Source organism: Papaver somniferum, chromosome 1, assembly GCF_003573695.1.
Source record: "Papaver somniferum cultivar HN1 chromosome 1, ASM357369v1, whole genome shotgun sequence".
In the NCBI taxonomy this organism is placed as follows: domain Eukaryota; kingdom Viridiplantae; phylum Streptophyta; class Magnoliopsida; order Ranunculales; family Papaveraceae; genus Papaver; species Papaver somniferum.
Window position 1 is genome coordinate 146,903,785 of NC_039358.1, and position 17,535 is coordinate 146,921,319.

Sequence of the window (17,535 nt, forward strand, 5' to 3'; positions counted from 1 at the left end):
CGTTCCTTGATTTTTCTTCTTCCTCACTCAAAAATTGGCACACATGGTGAGGGAAGAATTCTAATACCGATCAGGTGGTATTAGTATGAGATTTTCTCTCATTATGGAAATTTGAACACACAGAGTGTTCTTAATCTAGCATCTTATGAGAAATTCTCCTCTTGTTACCTCAAACTAGCGAAGTATCTTGAGATTGACTTGGTTTGTCAATGCAACTTTTAGCAATTCTGTTTTTGAGACAGTTTTTGCATCTTGTCTTATTTTTCCATTAGATGATTTAATAACATCGGAAGACATGTCCATCTTTAAAATGGGTAAATCATTAATGGAGGAGGAAGAAATAAGATTGACAACTAATGCAATGTTAGCGGTTTCCTCTTCTTCAGAATCATATGAATCAGAGATATCATTTAGAGTTACAGCCAGAGCCTTGCTTCCAGTGTATTTGTTAATATTGGGACAGTCTTTAGCAATATGACCAAACCCTTTACACTTAAATCATTGCGGCTGATATTCATCATCTTCTTCATGATCCTTTTTGACAGGAACTCGATCATGTGGGCGAGAAGATCGATGAGTATCCTTAATGAATCTCTTATTTCGCTTCTTCAAGAGATCTCGAAACTGTCTAGTAATCAATGATAATGATTTTTCAATTTCATCATTAGAATTTTCTACAATCAGTTCATCTGAATCATCCATCTGTCTATTCCTCTCCATTTGAGCTTTCAGAATTTTTTCAGCTTTAAAAGCGATTCCTTTACTTTGAATAGACTGTGATTCATGGTCAAAGATCTTTAACTTTCCAATGAGTGTGCTTCGTGAGAAAGTTGAGAGATCATTTGCTTCTATGATTGCATGCTTCTTGGAATTGTATCTAGGTGGAAACGATCTGAAAATTTTGCACACTATATATTTTTCAGAGATAGTCTTTCCAAGAGAGAAAGAGGCATTAATTATCTCAGAGAGTTTAAGATGAAACTCTTCAAAAGTGTCGTTGTCATCCATTCGAAGGTTTTCCCAATCGTACGTAAGAGTTTGAAGTCTAGCTTCTTTCTCTGAAGTGTTGTTTCCTTCGAATACAATATGAAGATTATCCCAAGCTTCTTTCGAAGTTTGACATGTTGATACATGATGTTGTAGATCACGACTTACAGTATGTATTATATCATTCAAACCATCTGAATTCTACTTTACAAGTGCCTTTTCTTCATTTGAAAAATCTACTAAGCGTTTAAACTCAGTTTCTGAATTTCAATCTTTGGACGAATATAACCATCAACGACTAATAACCAAGTATTAAAGTCTCGTGATTGAAGAAAATATCTCATAGAAGATTTCCTCCATAGATAGTTTGTTCCGTCAAATCTTGGCGATACGTTAATTGAAGTCGATTCATGAGAACTCGAGTTCATTCTTATAGATTGGATCGCACCAAACACAGATTGTTATATCTTTTCGTGTTTGTCTGCTCTGATACCAACTGAAAAGACGAGGGTACCCAAATATACCTCAATCTAAAACTTTTCCTACCTATATTGCTTTCTCCGAAAGTGATTGCCTATGGACTGAGTCGAGACAATACAACTAATCGGTTCACACTTCGTGTGATCTTTTATGGATACGAGATCGAAACAATACAACAACGAAGTATGTTTACTTGATAAAAGGGTTCAGACTTAACCAAACACAATAGGATTACTTATCAAGTAAATAGGAATTAACGTTTGTGTAATTTACTTTAAATTATAATCACAACAATTATAATTGCGGAAAATAAAAGTAAATGACACAGCAAGATTTTTTTAACGAGGAACCTGCAAATGCATAAAAAGCCCGGGACCTTGTCCAGGATTGAATACTCTCAGGATTAAGCCGCTATACAAAATCAAACCAACTTCGTATAGTTGATACCAAGAAACTAAACCTATAATTCACCTAGTTCCGTTTGTATTCCCACGCCTCCAACTTAAGAATAAGTCATGTACTTGGAACAATTCCTTTGGTTCGTATTCCAAACAGTAAAGGAGCAACAAATCTGTTTGTTAGCAACTCTTTTCAACCAAGTGATGTGAGTTCGACAAAGGCTCTTCTGTTTATCTCAATAAACTCCTTCGTTAGGTTCTTAGATCTATCTTATTATCAACTACCGAAGTAATTGTTAAGATTTTGCAATCAATACTTTTAATCACAAAGAATTGTATTGATGCCGATCTACACAACTAATCATTCTAATCTACCACAAGGATAAACCGATTATAGTTGGATCCTCTATACTGAAACAAGTATTGTGCACACCAAAGATTATGAACCCCAAATTAGAAATCTTCAATATCTTCTTTGTCTTCAAATCTTCTTAGATCTTCAATAAACACCTGCACACAACAACTTGAATCTCTTGTGATCAATCATGCACAGAACGGAGTCTGTTAACAATAGATTATCACAAGACGTCTTTAGATCTACAAACGGTCTAAAAATCCGTGTTGAAACTTCAATCTAGTTTGAGTGAATCATATATCAGAAGAGAAGATTCTCAAGCATAAACAAACTAGGTGCAATCGAAGTTCAACCACTGTTAGTCAATCAAATCAATCGAAAACAAAAGATAAAACGCAATTATCTAGTTTCCCACCAACGGTACTAATAGAGCTTCTCAATCCCAAAGAAGACTTTAAACTGCGCGGCCGTAAGAGATTTCGCCTAATTAGGTTACTTTCCTCTCCGAATAGGCGGCTTCACCAGTAACAACACAACCGTGGAAGTTTGCTGTCACGAATGATTAGTTTGCTAGAAATGCAAACTTTCATATTCATAGACCAAGGTAGTTTGGACACCAAGGAATTTCCAAAACCGAAAATATCTCAAGATATGCAATATATTCCAAATTCGGTTTCCATAATTCCTGGAAATGCTCTGTCCAAAATATTGACCGAAAATATCTTTTGAAATTCTCCAACTAGTAAATACACATAACTAATTCTCATTTTCCTAAAATAAAATTAAAAACCTTAAATAAAAGATTCATAATTTATTTATGTTTCGATCCTGGGATTTTCTTCCTTTAGCTATTAAGGAATAACTTTGAACAATTAAAGATTAGTGTTACTGCACATGTTCAAACTATGTCGACATCCTTACTTTGTAAGTCCTATTTCATACTTACAACCTTGAAACCAATTTGCCACACTTCCAAACAATTTTAGAATTGGTTCATCTGACTGTCAAGAACTATGTGATTGATCAAGAACACTCAATCACAAATCATGGGTTTCACGGTTCTACCAAAACAAGTTTCAGTTATACCTCCATGTGAGTATTGTGCATAGTCACACTAGCTTTCCAAAATTCGGTTGACTAGGTACTAGGATCGGTTCCTCACATATATATGGTATCTAACTTGAATGTGTTGCACATGTCCATGGGATCGTCTCCCCTTTGCCTAATAACGTGTTACATATGTTCATAGGATCGGTTCCCCTTTCTGCTAAAACATGTTGCACCTCATACAAGGATCGATTCCCCTTTGTGATAGGTTGCGCCTCTTACTAGGATCGGTTCCCCTTTACCTAAAGTCGGTCTTACCAATAACACAAAATCGATCATACTATCTCAGGTGATTACTTAAGATTGGTTTCAAAAGATAGGCGTTATACTTCCTATTATAATTCCTTAATACTATGTCTAACTAGAGTATAATCATTCACAGCTTCCCAGTTATGTTTTCAATATAGCACGACTTGAAAGATACTTTAGGAATGAAACAGTTCAAGTCAAAATACTACTAACCTCAAGAGGAAGGATGATGTCGTCGATGTAGCTCTTTACTTCTTCACATTCTTCAAGACTTCGAGTAATACTTGTAAGTCTCATATCCTAATAACTTTCTAGCTAACCTATACGAAGTTGACTCTAGTAAATAATCAAGCGACTCTTTAAATGAGTTTTGGTTCACTAAAATATGACAATCAAACTTGACATACCAACGCTTGGTGGGTTCAACCGAGCAATGCTCTAACAGATACGATTGTGGTTATAATATCCTACAATCTTTTCTTGAAGATCGTAAGGAAGATGTACGTTCAAAAAATTCTGAATGTGAAAATCTTCGTCGAAATCTCTTCGTGTTGAAAGAAAGGCTTGCAGAATCTGAAGCAAGATATGACTCTCAACAAAGATGTTTCAATGACAGAGAGAAAGCCTTTCTCTCCAGAGAAAAATAATTGAATGCTGATCTTTCTGCTACTCTCAACAAGGTTAAATCACTGGAAGAGAATCTGAATAAATATTCAATACTAGCTCTACAAAATTATCCACCATGCTGGGAGCATGTAAAAAACATCGTGATACATATGGTCTGGGCTATAAAGGAATAGATGCTCCAAGTACTGGAAAGATCAATTTTGTACATGCTTATGACACTTTTCAAGATAAAAATGTCGCCGGTATTGAAAGTGAAAATCTATTTTCAGCAGCATAAGTTTCTAATGATTGTCAACCTTCAAAGACTGGTCATCTGAGAACGGCTAAAAACATTCTCAATTGTTATTATTGTGGAAACAAAGGTCACCCTGAGAGGAGATGTCGTTTTCGATTACGGAATGAAAAAATTCATAACATTCTTGTTTGGATGTCTAAAGAAGTGATCAAACCTGCTTCTCAGTGTGCTGTTAAAAGTCCACTTCACAATCAAGAGAAGTGTTGTGATGGGCCAATTCTTGGTTGTAAACATAACATCATCTCTACTTACAATCATAAAAAGAATAATGTGATATGGACAATTGATTTTTCAGAAAGGTTTGTGAAGAGAAAAAGTTTTCAAAGAAAGAGAAAATCTTCAAACTCCCCTCTTCTCACCAAAGATAATATTGATTCCAAAGTGCTTGTTCCTGAATATATCCACATCAACAATCGTGTCTCAGAACTCAGGACCGGTATTAATAGTCTCAAGCCCAAGATAAAGAAGGCAAGAAAAGAAGCTGCTTCATGTAATTCTTGCCCTTCTCTTATTAATTCTCTAGAAAAATCTTGTGATGAGATTTGTCCAGAAAGAAAAAGGGAAAATGTCAATCCCGTTGATGAGCTACATGCTCGTCAAATTACAACTTGACCACCTTCTCATGTGTATCCTCGTTGAGACCATTTGAGGATGCACATAACTCTCAAGAAGTCGCTCTTCTTGACAAAGTGGTCTAGACTGTATATGTCTTTGGTTTGATATTTAGGTTGATCATCTTTCTTTAGTGACTTATTTGGGGAAATTTCTCCTTGTTATTTTCTTTGAAAAAACTTCATTTTGTTCTTCTTTGATGACAGTTGATTTTTCAACTTTTGCTTTGTGCTCTTTATGAGCCAAGGTTTCCTGACATATGTTCATAACTTATTTTTGACTTTCTTCAAAACATGTTTCTAAAATTAAGCTTCATCGGTTCCCTGGTTTTTGATTTTTGGGTCATAACCATGAACCATGTGCACCCGACCCGTTACCGAACATAAACGAGTAACACTAGGGTTTCCCTATGAAAATCTCATAATATATATATGTATATATATCAAGAATTCTTTTTGATACATGCTCGTTCAGTAACGTCAAGTCTCTGCTTGTAATTATGGCGTGCACAATGGAGGGATGCAAAAAGGAAGACAAAGTTAATGATGTCAAAGTTATTGAGTTTCACAAAGACCCTCTTTCCATAATATGCTTTCATGCAGTTGATCATGAAAAAGATCTTCCAGTTCAGATGTCTCTTAAATTGGTTGGAAATATTCTTCAATATTTTGAGGTCGTGCGTGAACAACTTGAAATTGTAACAAGGAACCTTATTTTTCTGAAATCTAAACTAAACAAATCAACTAATGAACTCGCTCTTGTCCGTTCTCTGGTCGCTGACTATGCCTGAATCTTTCATTTTTTTTAGAGATATCTTTAAATTATTTTTTTTGGGAAACTTCTTATGATAATTTATTCTTGTGTTTTAAGAAGGATAAATAGGGTTTGGAATAACAATTATCGTAATTACACATAGCTATTGCCAACGGTTTTCATCTTGCAATATTTTAGAATTTGTTTATTTAAATTCTAATTTATTTGGAAGATGATTTTGCAGTATTAATCTTTATTGGCTTCACATATTGCAAAACTTGTTATGAGATATGTGTGTTTACGTCCGTGACTATGTTTTTCCATATATGTTCAAAAGTTAAGTCTATTGTATGTCTTTATGCAAATATTGATGAAAGATAGAATGAAATTTTGAAAACAAAGATTAAGTCTATTATATGTCATTATGCAAATATTGATGAAAAATAAAATGAATCTTTGTATATTATGCAGTATTGGTCTTTCCCTGATCCACATCTTTGTGAAAGTACTGTGTGGGTCCGTAAGTTTTCTTATGTTGAGCACTTCCGATTAAATTAATCATTTCCTTTCTGGTTAATTAATTTAATTGAGATTTTTGGATACAAATTCATGTATCATGTGATTTGTTGATGTCCAAATAAATCCTTCTTTTCTTGTAAAAGTAAGGTCGCTCTTGTTGTTCTTTCGGGAATGACATTTTATGGGGGAGAGTTCTTAAATAAACTTGTGCTTAATTGCCGAATATTTGCTGGGAGTGCGGCTGTGGAATATTGTAGGAGTTTTCTTGTATCTTTATAAACTCCTTGACGAATATACTAAGTTTCGACTATGTGAAATCATCGAAACAAAGTTGATATGTTCTCTTTTGGTCATGAAGTATCTCTATGGAAATTTCATTATGATCCCACTAGTTTTCGTATCTTTGCCAATTTATATTGACAAAAAGGGGGAGAATTAATGTGTAGTTCATACTACAAATACATATGGTTTAAGGATCATTATGTAAGAGGGAGTGGTTTTCATTGTGAGATGAAGTATTGACTAAGGGGGAGTGATACATATCACCGTACTATTATTGTCAAAGTTGTTATACAGTTGAACTTTGATGTTGTGTAATAATACTACGTCACTGTATAACAATGATTGAGAGCAACTGTTTTCTCATTGTTTTGGCTACGGATTTTCAACAACTATGATGCTGAATTGAACACGTTCAAAATCACTGGAGTACTTGGAAGTGACGAAGATTTCGAGTAATGTTGAAGAACCAAGAAGATCAAGAATTTGGATGAGAAGCTACAAAGTTTATTTATTTTGTAATCCATATGTATTGATAGTTTTGTCGCTAAAATTGACAAAGGAGGAGATTGTTAGAGCACTGCTCGGTCAAACTCGAAAGCGTTTCTATCTTAAGCTTGTTTGTCAAGTTTAGTGATCAAAACTATAAGTCTTGATTTCTAGTCTACTTATAGCTATGTCTCGGACTAGGATAGAATGTGGAGTTGAGCTTTAGACTTCACGGCGTTCATCAATTGAAGACGAAGAACTACAAAGGGGAGCTTGTGGAACTTCATCAACAAAAGGTATGTGGAGACTGAAACTTATCTATCACTGAGAAGTCTATTTCTACTCTATCTCCTATTTGAGACAAAAGTCGAATAGCTATATAGACTTAATTTTATACATATTTCGAGTTGAGTTTAACTAGCTTACATATTTCTCGAAATATGTGTTGGTAAGCTTTATCCAAGATCATCTTACATTATTTACGAAAGTCAAAAGATGATCATGTGAAAATCGCCTGGTAACATCTTACATGATTTGTGTGAGACGGTCATTTGATGTAGACTCGGAATGTTTCGTACTGATCATTCGATCATGTGAAAATTGCTTTGAAGATAATAATTTGTGTGATACAACTATTACCGTCTTCTAAGAATGTTTCAATGATTAAATTGGGAGTTTAGAACACTTAACCAGGATGGTATTATAACCATAGTATGCGTACTTGCATATGTGTTGATCCAAGACCGGAACTTAGTATGCATACCCGTATGCGTATTGGTTGGTCAGGTAAAGTTCGGGAAATGGAGTATGCGTACATGTACGCGTAATGGTGAAGTCAGTTGAAGTCCGGGTACTAGAGTATGCGTACATGTGCGCGTACTGTTTTCAACTGAAGTTTTGAAGTGTACGACAGTATGCGTACCCGTTTGCATACTGGAGAACACAGTCCAAGTACGGCTACTTAGGTATGCGTACCTGTTTGCATACTTGAGTGGGTCATGTTCTAGAATCAGTTATGTCATCAACTAATACATTTATATAATAAGGAGTGCAATCTTTTGCAAAACTTGGCTACAATGTTCATGAATTGATTCGAGTGAATCAAACTGATTTTTCTTCAATTGTGTCTTGTATACTTCTATGAGAATATAAACAATTGAACAACTCTATAACTAGTTTCATTGAAGTTATTTGAACTAGTTGTGGTTAAGATGAATAAGGTTGATATGAAAGTGTTCATATGGCTAACTATTGTTGAGCCAACTTGGTGTACACGTTTAGGTATGGTTACCTATATCTAAATGAAGGTACATCTCATTTGTGTGTTACAAGCTAAGTTCGATCTAACGGTTGAAATATAATATCTTGAATCTAATCAGGTATTCATCTAATGGTGAATATTAATTGATTGCTTTGTTTCAAAGCTATCAAACCCTGATTTGAAGACTATATAAGGGAGAACTCTAGCAACTGGGAAACTTAATCCCCACACCTCATGTGTGATAGTAGTTACGACTGGAGTCGATTCTCCTTTAACCTAGGTTTTTCCTAAAACCCTCATAGGTTAACGACTTGAAGACTTCATTAGGATTGTGAAGCCAGACCCAACTATTTTCTCTGTAGTTGCGTGTTCTGATCTTACTTTATAATATCGTGATTGAGTACCATCTTCTCTAATATTTACTCGAGATTCATCTCCGATAGGGAAGATAAAAAGAAGTCATCTTCTCTCATCGTTTGTGATTCCACAATATCTTGTTTCGCTTCCATACGATTAAGATTATTGTGAGGTGATTGATATTACTAGGTTGTTTTTCGGGAATATAAGTCTGGTATATCAATTGGTTCTTGTGCACCTTGATTTATCAAAAGACGGAAAAAAAACTCGTAGGTATTTCCGTGGGAGACAGATTTATCTATTTCAATAGACTTTTCGATGTGAGACAGATTTGTTTATTAAGTCTTCGACTTTGGGTCGTAACAACTCTTAGTTGTGGGTGATATATGTGGATGGGGAAAAACAGGTCGCCGGTTTTTTGTGAAAGTGAATAGTCGAGCGTGCTGTCGAGGCTCCTCAGCCGGGCAAAATGTTAATCCTCACACAAATGCACCGCTGCAAAGAGGGTGCTTAGATTCGGGAAATCAATCTGTATGACTCCGGCCTAAACCGAAACAATGGCCGTTCCATAGTCAATTCGGTTGTAAAGAGGGAGATGGGTTGATCTGTAGGAGGGAAGCTGAGAATTGTGTGGGATCAGTGATGATCGAGGATTGTGGGTGTGTTGAAGGTTTCTGCAATAATGGTGAACTGATGAGTTCTAATAAGTTCTGATGGATTGATGAATTCCTGAGAGTGATAGCTCGAGAAATTCTACGTAGACGAGAGTTTGTCTGTTCAATCATGGTTTCAGAGACTTATTTATATTGTCAGAGTCGTGAACACCTTGATCCCTGTAAGTGTGACGGTTTCTTGAGTGAAAGAGTGAGAAAGTGGGAGATCGTGGTAAAGTCAGTTCCATGTCGTGTGAATACTTCTGATCGTGCACCCAATACTTTATTAACTCCTTCAACAGTTTACACGACTTATGCACATTTCTCGTTGTTGATGAATCCACGTGTCGTAGAACGCCAGACCAAAACCTTACGTGGTATCCCCCCATTTGTGACGTGATTGATGTCTCACAAGTCGTGGAGTCTGCAGGGCAGACGTATTTTGATTAGTCAATTATTGACAATGAGTCTGAGTTTCGTTGAATCGATCATGAATGTTGAATGCTCAGCGATTCACGGGTTGAACATGTAGTTCTCTGAAGGGATGTCAGTATTGTTGATTCACTGATGAATTACTGACGAGCGACTGAGCAAGTATTGCTCTGCGCATTACTGAATATTGAGGATTTGATGAGCAACTGAGCAAGCATTGATCAATTTACCAAATTAATGATTTTTGATAGTTTGTCGTGCAACTGAGCAAGTATTTTTCAATTCGACAAAATATGATGAGTTGCTGAATATTGACTAATATTCGGGCAATTGAGCAAGTATTGCTCGATTCGGCAGATTATTTACTGGTGAGTAAAATATTAATTAAAATATTGGTAGATTACCGAATATTGTATAATTAATTTTATGTTGATTGGTGGATCAACATAAATTTATTAGTGTTTGAAATTGCTCAGAATGATGGTTTCACAGAGCGTTTATTCGAAACCCTAATTTTCGATCAATCCTCCATCAATTGGCGAATTGTTGAAAATTAGTTATGAATGAAGAGGGACCAACCACATGGGATGATGAACGCCCATGTGATGCCCAGTGCTCGAGTGAGCACGCACCAGGGTTCTCAGTTTGAGAGTTGGTGAAAGAATGATGATTAATTGGTGGTTTCACCATTTACTGAAAATATTGATGGATTCATCATTAGGTGGTAAAACCTAAGTATGAGAGATGGGACCGACCAAGGGGCATGGGACCGGCTCTTGGTGGTCACATTACCATTTGTTGGTCATTTGGAGAATCCCCAGTTGGTTGGAGAAAGTTCGGGCCCAGTATGAGCAATTGAGCAAATTAGGTCTGAATTATGAAAACGTGTGGGACCGGCTTTGTGCAAGCCCTAGGAATGACTCTGGTCGGTCATGAAGGCGTGCACGTGTTGTCATGGTGTCAGTGTATCCATACTGAGAGTTTCAGTATTTTCTGATGTGCGTACGAGCAACATCGTGAATTTTCAGAAGAGTTTCATCTTGACTGAGAATTCTCGATTTTTGTTGGAACGAGCATGTATGCTCAATTCATCAATATTTTGAAAATATTAAAATAAAAGTGTTTTAATATTTAAAATTGTCGTGAGAGGCTAGCCAGTCGTGTGACCATATTGCCTTTTGGTTTTTCGTGATTCGAGCAATATTTGAGAAAATATGAAGAAATCATGAATTTTTGCTCAACCCAGGAGTTTCTCGATGAGAAAAATAATAATTATGAAAGATTAAGGATTGCAAGGTGTGGGACCGACCACAACTAGGGCATGGCCGGCCGGCCATGTTGCCTGGTCCCGCACACCTTTCCATATTTTATAATATTATTTTTTCGTGAATCCTTGAAGTTATGGAGAATCCTTGAAGATATGGAAAATCCATGAGTTTTTGTTGAAACGGAGGAGTTTCGTGAGATTAGGAATAATAATTATAAAAAGCTAAGGATTGTGAGGTGTGGGACCGGCTAAGTTTCCCGGTCCCGCACACCTTTCCTTATTTTATAATATTATTTGGTGAATCCACCATGTCATGAAGAATTCACAAGTTTTGCACAAAATAAGGAATTTTGCTAAGATGGAGAAACCTTCATGAGTTTATGAAAATAAAATAAGGAAAAATAACGGAGGAAGCATGGGACCGGCTAGGGCACGGCCGGCTGGCCGGTGGGCCCGGCCCATGGGCGCTTCTCCATTATTTTATTATTATTTTCTCTCTCCTATTTTTGTGTAGGATTCCTCATTATTTCATGTTTTTGGACGCTCGTTCGTGCATCCGGGTGCTCAGTCGTGCATCATTGTCGAGTACACTTGCACCATTTTCGTGGGGCTTACTCAGTGATGGTCCAGACGCCCAATTGTTTAGTATTTATTACTAATTTATGAAATGCAGTGGAGAATAGTTCATGAAACTGAGTAATAAAAAATGAATAATTGTTCATTATTAATTCATAGAATCATCTATGGATTCGACTACGAATTCAGAATAATAAAACGAGCATTACCACCCTATGGGATCGTGGATTCGACCATAGAGGAGTAATTAAAATTATCCATTGCCATTTCATGAGATCAGTGGATTCGATCATGAAATCGGAGTAATGAGATAACACAGTTGTGTTTTATTGTCATTCTATGAGATCAAGCCGTGGATTCGATCATAGAATCGGAGCAATTGTTATTGCCATTCCATGGGATCAGGCCGTGGATTCGACCATGGAATAGAAGCAATTGTTATTGCCATTCCATGGGATCAGGCCGTGAATTCGACCATGGAATATGATCAATTGTTATTGGCATTCCATGGGATCAGGCCGTGGATTCGACCATAGAATATGAGCAATTGTTATTGCCATTCCATGGGATCAGGCCGTGGATTCGACCAGAGAATAGGAGCAATTGTTATTTCCATTCCATGGGAGCCGCGGATTCGACCATGGAATAAGAGCAATTGTTATTGCCATTCCACGGGATCAGGCCGTGGATTCGACCATGGAATAAGAGCAATTGTTATTGCCATTCCATGGGATCAGGCTGTGGATTCGACCATGGAATAGGAGCAATTGTTATTGCCATTCCATGGGATCAGGCCGTGGATTCGACCATGGAATAGGAGCAATAATAGATTATTCTAGGAATTCAGTAGTGAATGTCACGGCAGAAGTAATCTATTTCAGAAAACATATTAGCCAGTTAAAGCATCACATCCATTCTGAATGGTGCACAGTCAGGGAGTCACGATGTTGTTTACGACCTGAAGGCGTTAGTGTTCTCAATCTACGGAGAACCGCCTGAATCTATACACTCTCTCCACATAATCAGGGAACGGTGAGTGTCACCGACGTCCTGAAGGCGTCCGCCGCCCAACTATTCTTCTATGTGGAGGTGGGTCTCTCTCCTGCAGTCAGGGAACAGTGAGTATCACCGACGTCTTGAAGGCGTTAAGTTCTCAATCTACGGAGAACCGCCCAAATACGTTATTCTGCATAGAGGGCACGACGAAATGCGAGGGATCGAACGCCCATCTAGTGGAGGATTTTCGAAAACATATTCATCATGGTTTCGTAAAATATGAATCGTTGCATGCCTAAAAGCCGTGTCAAAAACATGCCTCATGATTTTATAGTTTTGTCCTTTTTTGAAAATCCACCATCTACATTAAGTCCCCTGCTTAGTGGAGGACAGTCATGTTCTGCAGTAAGCATTAAATGGTTATTTTCAATCGATGAGATCAATGGTTGAACTCAGTCTACAAAGATATTTTCAGAGTCCTCGATTTGCTCCAATGGTATCATGTACAAGCAAATGTTCGGGTGAGGACCCTGATAGTATGATAGAGTGTCATCCCATGAGCACGGAGAGATGAGGCACTGCTGATTTGGTGGCGTCCAGTTTTGGTCGGTTTAGCGTTTATGGGATCGGCCCAAAAAAGGAAATCCTTGTTTTAAGAAAAGACGTTCGTTTGTTAGTTTAAGAAACAAACAAAATAGACCTGAGTCTAATGACATAAAATTTTGTCTATGAGCTTTTGCGAAACCAAAATTGTTTATGTGAGATTTCACAAAAGGGAATAAACTCTCATTTCAAAGGTGGATGCTCGCGAGAGGGAGCAAAAATATATATAAATATATATATATATATACATATATTTTCAAAGTTACGTGAGTTTCACGTTAAAATATTTTTTTTATAAAATCAATGTTTTGATTTTTGAACAACTGTTGAAAGTAGACAATTATTCACGGTGAAATTAAAATTTTGATTTTCAGCAATTGTTAGAGGTAAACAATTTTTGATAAAATGTTGATTGTTTGGATTCTGTGATTTGTCAGTGTATGCACAAAAACCCAGAAATGTTCACCTAGTGGGAGTGGCTCACAGAGTTAAAATTATGTGAATTGTTCACATGATGGAAGTTTCGTGAATTGTTCACAGTTTTATGAAAATCACGTCATGGTTTCGAATAATGAATTTTGTTCGCCTTTGTAGGTTTGAAGGAGCGAACAAATTCTCGAGATTGTAATCACTACAGTTAGTGAAATTGTAAATAGGTAAGAGTTGGACGGTTACCATTTTGTAGACGCTGTTGTGAGCACCTTTATTCCATGATTCATTATTCTGTCGAATCCTTCGCTTTGTATAAACGATGTGCTGAAGTAGCCACATTGCAAGAATGACTGACTCCCATGATGACACTTCCAAAGATGGTGTTTCTAGAGATAACATCTCTACGGACGAAACTTTAAGAAATGGTAGTTCTGGGACCTCTGAGTGATGGTAAGAGATCTTTCATACTGAGTTGTATTCCTCGTTATTTTATTAGCTTTACCATAGGATGATCGTGTAGTGAGATCCCGAATCAATGTAGTCTTCACGGAAATGGAAGAAAGTCTACGGGAGCGGAGAACCCAGAAGTAAGGACTACATGATTTTAGAAAATGACATGCAGTCCCCATCCGTTTCTTCGGTGAGTTGTTAGCGCTCCTTGTGTCATGACTTTGCCCGTGAAATTGGGATCACGAGACCAAGGTTTATTATTTCTTTTCAGACTTTTGACGGTCTTCAACTTGTTCATGAATCCAGCACTTATGAAGAAGTCGATGTAAGTATCTTTTTCGTGCAGGTGATCATGGCATCTCCTTGAGTGAAATGATAATAATTGTTGTTGATGAATCCAGGAAGAAATCATTGTAGATAAGCAGCATGTTGATAAAGCGTGCTCTTCTTTGGGATATGAGAATATGGAGAATTCCCGAAATCCGGAACCAAATGGAGATAGCAGTGTTGCCAATGGAGATTCCGGCATTGCCGAGCCTTCAAATGATTTAGAGACTCCCCTAGTAAGTATATCTCCTGTAATATCTTCATTGAAGTATGAAATTGCTGATGAATGAATGAGAATCCATGTGAGTATACGAGTAATTTTGCTGAAATACGTCACCAGAAAATTTCAGACTTCAGCCTTTTAGCAAAAACATCGTAGAATCTTCGTTCGAAGTCGGATTTTCGTGATCTACATATGTATCTTCAAGCCCAGAAAATTTCCAAGCTTTTTCATAGAAGATTTTCGATTTTATAGCATGTTTAGGTCCTTTAAAAGGCGAAACAGTAAACTTCCAGGAGACTTTCAGAACATTTTAAGATTATATGTTGTCTAACGTTTCGGCCACATCTCATTGCTTGTTTCTTCAATTGCTTTGAATTTTGGATATGTTGTAGAGGACATCCATACGAAGATAATGGTATATGACCCATCCTAAAGTTCTTCACCAATTGCTCCCAGCTCGTCGGTTTGTACAGGACAGTGTAAAGTCATCTCAGACGAGCTTGTTGTAAAACACTCATGTTGTGTTCTTAGACCATTCACTTGTGTCTTGAACGGTTGGTGAAGGATTATAATGCCATTGGTTCATTTGAGATTAGAAAACCTTGATTGATACATGGTGCTTGCAGCGTCATCTTGTTTCTGTCAGTCGTAGAAACATCGTTTCTGAAACCCTGGTCACGGGACCATAACTGAGGTTGCTACCAAGAGAGAGTGATGTAATGACCATGGTTGCATGTACCGGTGGTAGAATTACTTTTATGATGAATGATCAGCACATGAGAGTCTGCTGCCACGAGTGTTGGACTTGATGAAGGACTTAGCGAAAAGACCTGGTGGACACCGATCGATTGTGGAAGTTATGAATCCCGTCCAAGAATTGTTGCTTGCATGTTGTATGCTCCGAAAGCCGTAGGAACCTCATACAACGTCGGAATTTGATGTTTGACCCCATCTTTTGAAGCTAAGAGACTGAGTTATCACGTGAGCAAAGAATCACTCAATTTGGAGTTGCAGAGGTCAGCCCATGAAGCGTGCACATTTATAACTTGTAATCCCTACAAAATTTTCAGATTTCATAGAGCTGACGGTGAGAAGTACGATTCATAGATTAACGCTTCAGAGAACGGATAATTGATGAAGCCGGATGTTGTGTCTGAGGCTGATGAGACCACAATTGAATTTTCTCCAGAAATTCTTGTTGATGCTGAGACCATGAATAGAGTTCTTCCACATGTTGATGCCATACTATGATTTGAGTTGATACAGAGACCGAAGATAATAGTCTTTGCTCTTCCATCCAGTGAGCATTTACATGCACGAACTAATTGGTGAGTTGAGCGTTCCTAAGATGAAGGTGTATTAGGATTTCAACCCATTCTCCTGATATGACTTTACTGTGAAGTGGCTTCGTCATGGAATCGATGTTGTTGCACGGTAGATAGCAGCAACAGTCTTCATTCTGGATATGATTGGTGAAGAGAGGAAGTTCTTCAGTCGTGTAAGGGCTTGTGATGTAAAGAAGCCCCATTGATAAAGTTTCACGGAATCACCTCAGGTTTCCCAGTGTATGTTGAAGGAGTTAGTGCCATTCATGTATGAATGATGTTGCATCTGCCTCAGAAGTCTTATCATAGGATAATGAAGACTCATCGATTGTAGTTCAGTTACACTTTGATGTGTTGAATCAGTGTCGAGATATTTGTGTTGAAGCCAGAGGCGCCATTATCGAAGGTGTACTCTTTGATTGGGAGTACAATTTGAAGGCTTATTAGATGCTTGAGCGTTGAAGCATCATAGCTCTTGAGCATGTCTTAGGTTTGATCGTCTCGGCCCCAACTATCTTCTGTTGATTCAGTATTCCTTTCGTTGCAGTAGTGGGATTCAACACTTGTGTAGACATCAGAGCTTTCTGATTTTGTGGCACACATGGACACTCCTGCAAGGCTATGGAGAAACTCCCAAAGTGTTCTTTGACATGCTTGGACATCATCTCAGCGATGAACGTCTCAGTTCTCAATTCAGAGAAATGTCAGATTCAACCACTTGGTAAAATACTAATGCGGTGAAGTTACCATTCATAATGTCTTGCGGAGTTGCTAGTAGAATTGAGTCCCCATGCTAGGATAGCATGTGAGGGAATAAATGACATAGACATGGGAGGAATGAGACTTGCCTGAGTGCGGAACCTTTTGATGAATGTATGTGCATTTTTTGCAGGTTCTTTCTTCAATTTCGTCAAAGTTCGAAATTCCTCCAAGTACTCTGATAGAACATCCGCCAAATCTTCTGGATCAGAACTTTCTTCATTGGAGAGATGTGCACCCAAAGACGCTTTGTCAGTAGTCATCTTCTCGAATCCACGTCCTCCCGAGAACCATGTCGTATCTGGGATATTCCCCGATTATGTGAAACTTGGTTTCCGTAGCCAACTTTCATTTTGAGAGTGATGAAACCGTATGCATCTCTGAGCGTTCCTTCATGGTCTATGATTGAGATGAGAGCATGAGTAGCTTCTTGTCGAGTGATGCCTGCGGCTCTGAGGGATTTTAGTGGAAAAATGTTGATAGTGGTGCCAGCATGGACCAACGTTCTCCCGAATTCGTTTCCTTTGATATGGACTGCGATAAGCAATCCCCAGTCGTGCATCTACTTGTCTGTGGATGAAGGTTCAAGGAGTATTCCAGAACGGAAGGACGTCTGACACAATATGATTCGGTGTTGTGAACATGTCCTTCCTTTGTGCCTTAGACACATAGAGCAATTTCACGGATATGCTCGATCAATGATTGAACTGCTTCTTTGACTGGT